The sequence below is a fragment of the Palaemon carinicauda genome, chromosome 4 (genome assembly GCF_036898095.1).
Source record: "Palaemon carinicauda isolate YSFRI2023 chromosome 4, ASM3689809v2, whole genome shotgun sequence".
Classification (NCBI taxonomy): Eukaryota; Metazoa; Arthropoda; class Malacostraca; order Decapoda; family Palaemonidae; genus Palaemon; species Palaemon carinicauda.
The window spans coordinates 98,633,445-98,640,944 of record NC_090728.1 but is presented as its reverse complement, the minus strand read 5'-3'; the positions used below and the strand labels follow the sequence as shown (position 1 = coordinate 98,640,944).

At 33.5% G+C, this 7,500-nt stretch overlaps 1 protein-coding gene across 4 annotated transcripts in view; it reads right to left on the bottom strand.

Annotated features, from left to right (window-relative positions):
- The window catches only part of LOC137640078 (RNA-binding protein Raly-like), a 790,460-nt gene that overhangs the window by 782,943 nt on the left and 17 nt on the right, over positions 1-7,500 (bottom strand). Inside the window, exon 1 of one of the 4 annotated variants that reach the window (XM_068372525.1) lies at positions 7,157-7,500. This exon is cut by the window's right edge and continues 17 nt beyond it. The gene's annotated coding sequence lies outside the window, so the exon portion shown is untranslated. The remainder of the gene's footprint in view (positions 1-7,156) is intronic. The other 3 variants (XM_068372520.1, XM_068372523.1, XM_068372521.1) reach the window with 3 other exon arrangements.

Genomic DNA, 7,500 nt, shown 5'->3' with positions numbered 1-7,500 from the left:
AAGGCCAAGAGCTCCAACATTATATATATATATATATATATATATATATATATATATATATATATATATATATATATAAATATATATATATATATATATATATATATATATATATATATATATATATGATAAATTTTGCACATTTAGATGTGTTTTTCATATTCAAATAAGCCATATATATTTTTGATACATTAATGTCTGGATTCTCTTAACGTCCTCGGGATCAGAGTCAAGTGGTTTAGTCACTGTCTATACAAGCTTGCCGACCAGGGTTCGATTTCCGGCCGGTCACAAGCTCTTGTCTTTGTGTGATTTCGCCTGGGGCTCTGATCCCGAGGTCGTTAAGAGAATCCAGACATTAATGTATCAAATATATATATATATATATATATATATATATATATATATATATATATATATATATATATATATAATGTGTGTGTTTTTATTTATCATAATTGTGTGTATCTTTTAACTATGAACACAACACAATAGTTACTGCCATATTAATTCATTAGCTGTTGAACCTCAGATTGAATCCCCTTCGAGAAAATCTGCAGATCGCGTAGTCTAGCCCCAATACAAACACCACGTGCATCCACTATCATTCTTGTAAATCTTAAGGCCTTTTCCATTCCAACACATATTTCACCTCACCGGCATTTAATACCTTGTATACAATATTCTATGAATAATAAATATTTCTTTTTTTCCAATATGTTATTAGTATTATTACTAGCCAAGCTACAACCCTACTTGGAAAAGCAAGATGCTATAAGCCAAAGGGCTCCAACAGGGAATAATTGCCCAGTGAGAAAAGGAAATGAGGAAATAAATAAACGATATAAGAAGTAATTAAAATCCCATTAAAATAATTTAAAAACATTAACAACGTTAAAGCAGATATTTGATTCATAAACTATAAAAGGACTTATGTAGGCCTGTTCAAGATAAAAATATTTCCTGCGAGCTATAACTTTTTTGAAATTCTACCGATTCAACTACCGGATTAGGAAGATCATTCCACTATTTGGTCGCAGCTGGAATAAAATTTCTAGAGTACTGTGGAGTATTGAGCCTCATGATGGAGAAGGCCTGACTATTAGAATTACATGCATACCTAGTATGCAGTTAATTGAACCCGAGAATTCATTATAACAATATGAATTGTGAATTCCCTAAGCTACTGCATCCAGCGATCATCACTTCCACATGACCTCTTAATGCTACGAAAAACTGTGGCCCAAAATGAGATAGGTATCCCATACCGCTTCGGCTCAGGACGGAAATGACTACCCCAATCGCTACGCAAATGGCATCGATGAATATTTGAAGAGCTCTAGGTGAAAGCAACGCGAATAATGTATTACGATGCAGGTTGGTGTTTCGAGTAATGTTTCAGCTTGGAAAGGAACCTTCTGGGTAAATTTGATTTTTCTTTCGTTTCCCCATGCATAACTCAATATAGCTTTTAGTGTTTTGGTCTCCACATACAAATATATATATACATATATATATATATATATATATATATATATATATACATATATATATATATATGTATATACATATATATATATATATATATACATATATATATATATATATATATATATATATATATATATATATATATGTATATCAGAATAAATATATTTTGTTTATTTTATCGAATACTCCTAGTGTCCTTCTAAGAGCAGGACACTCTAAAATCAAACCATTGTTTTCTAGTCTTGGGTAGTGCCATAGCCTCCGTAACATGGTCTTCCATTGTCTTGGGTTAGAGTTCGCTTGCTTGGGGGTACACTCTGGCGGCATAAATATTTCAAATTACTTGAACTAAGAAATATGATCAACATCTAAACAACATTAAATTATTACTAGCCAAGCTACAACCCTAGCTGGAAAAGCAAGATGATATAAGCCCAAGGGCTCCAACAGGGAAAAATAGCCCAGTGAGAAAAGGAAATAAGAAAATAAATAAATGATGAGAATAAATTAACTATATATCATTCTAAAAACAGTAGCAGCGTCAAAACAGATATGTCCTATATAAACTATTAACAACGTCAAAAACAGATATGCCATATCTAAACAATAAAAAGACTCATGTCAGCCTGGTCAACATAAAAACTGTTTTATCTTCTTAAAACGAGTTAAGTTAATACTTTGTTGTTCAGCAATTACACATAACAAATAAACGCCTCTTGAGTGAAATTGCAATTTTGAAGAGTTGTCATTGTAAACTAGCGAATCAAAATACCATTGATAATATACAAAAAATAATCTCATAAAGCTTAATTCTTATGAAATTCATTAAAGTCTGTTTTAAGAACCAATTGAAATGTATGTATGTTCCAGTATACTTTTAAATCTGCAAATCATTGAGCACCAAAGCATGTATAGGCGTTTTTTCGTATTCAGGATAATTTAACAGACAATACACAAATGAACTTCCAATTTCTTTATTACTATTACTAATAAAGAAAATGCACTCTCTAAAGCTTGATCTTTATAAAGTACGCCGATTATGGCAAATTTGAACGGTCTTCTCGTTTTATGTAAAGTTTAGATTATTTTTAAATTGGATTCTAATTTATACGATGAACCCATGACGAATTGAAGACTTCATCACTACACGCCTGCCCAAATCTCGATTGAATTACGCGAAACTTCTGGGGGGGAGGACCTGACTTCATCATTATGACCAACGCTCAATGTGATATTAAATGGCATTCTCATAATAAAGCAGGTTTGTGACAATTCCCACTGAGCATCATATTTATAGACAATATCATAAACTATATCAAGAGCCTTTTTTTTTTTTTTTGTCAGTATGCGCTACTTAATGAGATGTTAAATGGCTTCATTGCTATAAGCAACTCTCAAGTTAATGTAAAAGAATATTGCTTTTATAGTATCACTTAATACGTAATTATCCGGCTTCTAACTTATAAGAAATGTATTCTTAAAAGGCATATTTATCTGGTTAAATAAAAGGCTAGTCATTCTTGAAGAATTTAATTGCTATCAATATTAAAATTGATAGTGAAAAAACTTCTTTGTTATAAGTAATATCCACGATCTTAGAAACATTCTTCGCGGTAATGTAACAACCAGCGATCGGCCCTGCCTTTATAAATAATATATATATAAGTTGACGTAGAAAAGGCGGTTTCCCTACAACTATGGTAGATTAGATGCTCACCGTCTTGCTTATTCCTCAGTAAGGTTGGTATCACAGGAGCATTTATCTGTCATTTCGCCGTCTAACTATACTGTGGTGATTTAAATTATAGACAATCATGTCAATACTTGTGGAACATGACATAGTTTAATTTGGCACGTAAATTCTGTTTTCTCTTGTGTAACGCTTGACAGAATGTATTCTAAGTAGAAGAAAAAAAAAACCTACATTTACGTTGAATCCGCTTTAGAGGAAATTTATAAAGACGAGTATGGTAAGACATGTATCTTTTATTTATATGAATAATTCCATAAATATGTCGTCATAAAATGAGTCAAATCATTAAAAGATATTTATGAAAAAATATGGTCAAATAGCATAGACAGTAAGGATAACATAATCTATCAATGGTTAGGTATTCCCGAGAAATGGAAAAAATATATACATATATTTCGTGTAATGTAACAGAGCACGCGACTGACCAAATAATAAATATTCGTTCGCAAAAAGATTCTAAATAAAAGCCAATCAAGAATACAGGTGCTTTTCTTTTTCAAATAGTTTCGAACAGATGCTATTTTTTTTATGTTTTCTTCCACGACCGTCCCCTATTTTGTTTGTTCTTCTCTCGGGGACCATGAAACACACCACTCAGACCTACAAGCCAGCCCAAGCGTGCCAGCCATTCTTTCCCCCTAAACAGACATCACAATATGTCTAATGAATATTAGCCAATATAGGCGAAATAAAAGCAACTGGTCCGCGGGAAATAAAATCGTTCAATATGCCGTGAAATGCTTTCACTGAAACGTGCGTAAATGCTCTGAAATCATTGACACATAATATGCGAATCGCAGGATGCCATCAAAAAGCTCTTCCTGTGCCAACTGTGGCACTTATGTCCGGGGTTGCCGACCCCTTGCAGCCTTAAAACATTGTTCTCTCACGTAATCTTTTCTGTACCCTTCTCCATATACTCCTAGGCGAGACATTAGAATTTTTCTATTATTTGTGCGTTGTTTAATAGTATTTAAACGTATAATCCTACTCAATGTGAGGAATATAAAATGACGATGACCAACTTCATAACTTACGCATACTGAAAATGAGGCATGCGTTTATTTCATGAGGAATTTAGAGAGAGAGAGAGAGAGAGAGAGAGAGAGAGAGAGAGAGAGAGAGAGAGAGAGAGAGAGAGAGAGAGAGAGAGAGAGAGAGAGAGAGAGAGAATTTACCCGAAAAGAAAATTCAATAAAAGTAAACCTTTTATCTATTTATTTGAATTCAAAGGACCCGAAATGATTCGTATAGGGTTTATTGATCGAAGCGACTCCTCACGTCAAGCAAATGATACCGTGAATGGGATACCGTAAATCAGTACCAATACAAAAGGATTATCTATCCCATCATAGTGAATCTAGAGAAGCAATAAATCATAAAAGTATTTTTCCAAAAAATGAGAAATAAATAAAAACTTTTTTTTTTTTTGCAGTAACAAAAAAAAATCTGGTATTCATACGACAAACCTAGTTAATTTCATTTTAACAGTATCCATAATACACTTAATAAAATATTTATCATCGATATGGTAAATTCTACTGAACTTTAGGGGATGATAACCATTATGGATTTTTTTTTTCTTAAATTAAAATATAAGAGATATCTTGCATTTGATAATAAGTTGTAAATTCCCTTATTACAAATGACAGATAGATACCTCTTTAAAAAGAACCATTTACAATGGTCTACGTAAATGAGTGGGGAAAATCTGAAAAAAATGAACAAAGAAAATAACATTATTAGACATTTCCTAATTGTCATACAAATTTTACTAAAATAAAGATTAGTTATTATCATATTAATCTTATCATGTAAAAGCCAAAGTGTTTCTGTCTGCCTACTCTTCAATTCAGATACACTTCAAAGACCAGGGTAAACTTTACAAAAAAATTACTCGTAAATAACAGAGTGATAATGCACAAATACATAAGTACATATATAATTTTAATACAATAGTAACAATTTAGTGAAAAGATACAGCAAAATGTGTCTCTACACTTTTTCAAGGTGACAATTCCGAGTTGTAAATCACGTCAAGTATTCCTGAATTCTTTTTTTTTTCTCATACAATACACGAATTTGAAAATATGAATTAAAAGGTGGACACTCGAAATGGACTGAAACAAAATCACATTAATCTCAACATTGCACACATTTCCCAAAAATTTCTTAAACATTTCCAATGGTCGCCACCTTTTTTCCATAATACATCGATTTTCCACGTGGACTCGATTCGGATAATTCAATAAAGATCATCAATTTCGTCTGAGTATCTGTGCCCAATGGAACCCAAATGCTCTTACCGTTATATGGAAAAGACTGAACCTTCACCATGTAACTACTTTTTTCCCTGGTGAATCTGAATTTGAGTGAAATTTTGAAAATCGACGAAGACTGACCAGAAATGGTTACAAAGTGAATACTCCTTGCACCGAGTCATTGCAATATTTGAAATTCTCCCAACACTTCCTTTCACTACAATATTCCTCTCGATCTAAATAGAAAGATTTTTTCCACAGCATTTCATATGAATATATAGATGGAATCTGCTGCGCTGTTCGGTCTTTTAGTAAGCGTTGTAAATCCAGTGTTGGCATTTTCATGCGAGTGCATGCATGCATAACAAAGGAGTATTATTCGGCAAATAAAAGAAATATACCGTTATTTATTGCTTTTATATCTTAATTCCTCAGCTTTATGATATCCATCCATCTAGAATTAAATATTACCCTATAACGAATAATAATAACAGGCAAACGTTCAACGTCTTTATGAGAATCTTCATTAACTCGGCGCATAAGCGAGTTGCAACCGATCATATCGATATTTACAAATCCTTTTGTCGATTGAAATATAGGAGATCGTTACATAAGAATCTTGCAACAATGGAACTTGGGGAAGCAGTGCAACACGACGCACGGAAATGAAGCGTATTTTTTTTTTCATTTCATACCAAGCATAAAAGTTGCTTAGATCAACAAAATATTCATTAATTTATTTTTTACACGTTTTAGAAATTACAATATAATAGTAACGAATAAAAAATACCGGTACAGTAAAATTAAATTGAGATAATGGTCATATCTCTCAAAAAAAATTATTTCTTAAGAATTAGGCGTCTATTTTCTTTTCATATTTATCTCAATGTACTAAGAAAATCGTTTACTCAAACATCATTCTTATAAAACTATTTAAAGCCTTCTCTTCCACAAATTCGTTTAATGAGAGTAAATGCAGAGTTAGCAGTTCCTTTCTACTCACCCATTCCAGTCCACCTTTGTAAAACAAAAAAAAAAAAACAACTCATCAAGTCTGAAAGCATGGAAATGGAAAATCAATGGGCGTTTTTAAGGCGATGGTCGTTAAGTAACGCCAGGCTTCTTAACCAGTACTTTACCCAAACACTTCGGCTATTTGGAAAACGTTTGGGGTATTTGGGACCAATAGGAATGGTATTGGTTTTCCCAAGTACTGTTTCTAAGAGGCTGTGAAGAATTAAGTACTTCCACCTTTGTCCTCAAACAGTGCACCCATGACATCACATAGGCCTACCGCGCTTTTCCATTCAACTTATCAGTTGGTTAAAACTGTTCTCGATCAAGTCGTGAATTTATCTAAGTACATTACTGCACCAGGATGAAAACGAGGCCTCTTAAATTAGTTTCAAGTCTAAACGGCAGTTGTAAACTTTAATACTCTTTTTATTACATAACCTTCATTTACGTTTATTTGCGTCTGCAGAACTCCAAGTTTGCAACCGCCTTTTCCAGAAAATGGTAGAACTACATTAAATTAATATTCGGGTTTCACACCTACTACTGCAACTGGGATATATTGATCTAGGTGTCTACAAAGACAGGCTAATGACGTATCTCTAATTATGACAACCGCAAACTGTAGAAAACTTACTGATCACTGTAGCACTTTTCTGTAGCAAAATGGTTCTTCTCTTGCAGCAGCTCAACAAAAGCCAAAGCTCACTCCACCAGTCTCTCAAAAGTCAAAAAACAAAACACGTTGTGCTTTCAAAAGTGGAAAAAAGCAAAGCCACACATGAAAGAAGCGAAAAACACAGAGTCCCAAGGATTATGTGCGAAGCGAAGGTGCCGCGAGCAGGAGCAGCGAGATTGCACGTGTACTCCCTCCCACAGCCAAGATAACACTGAGCCGACCCCCGAGACCTGATCCTAGTGCCCGCCAGAGACGCTACCAGTAGCTCGCAGTCGACGCCTGCTTTTGCTGCTGTGCAGCTG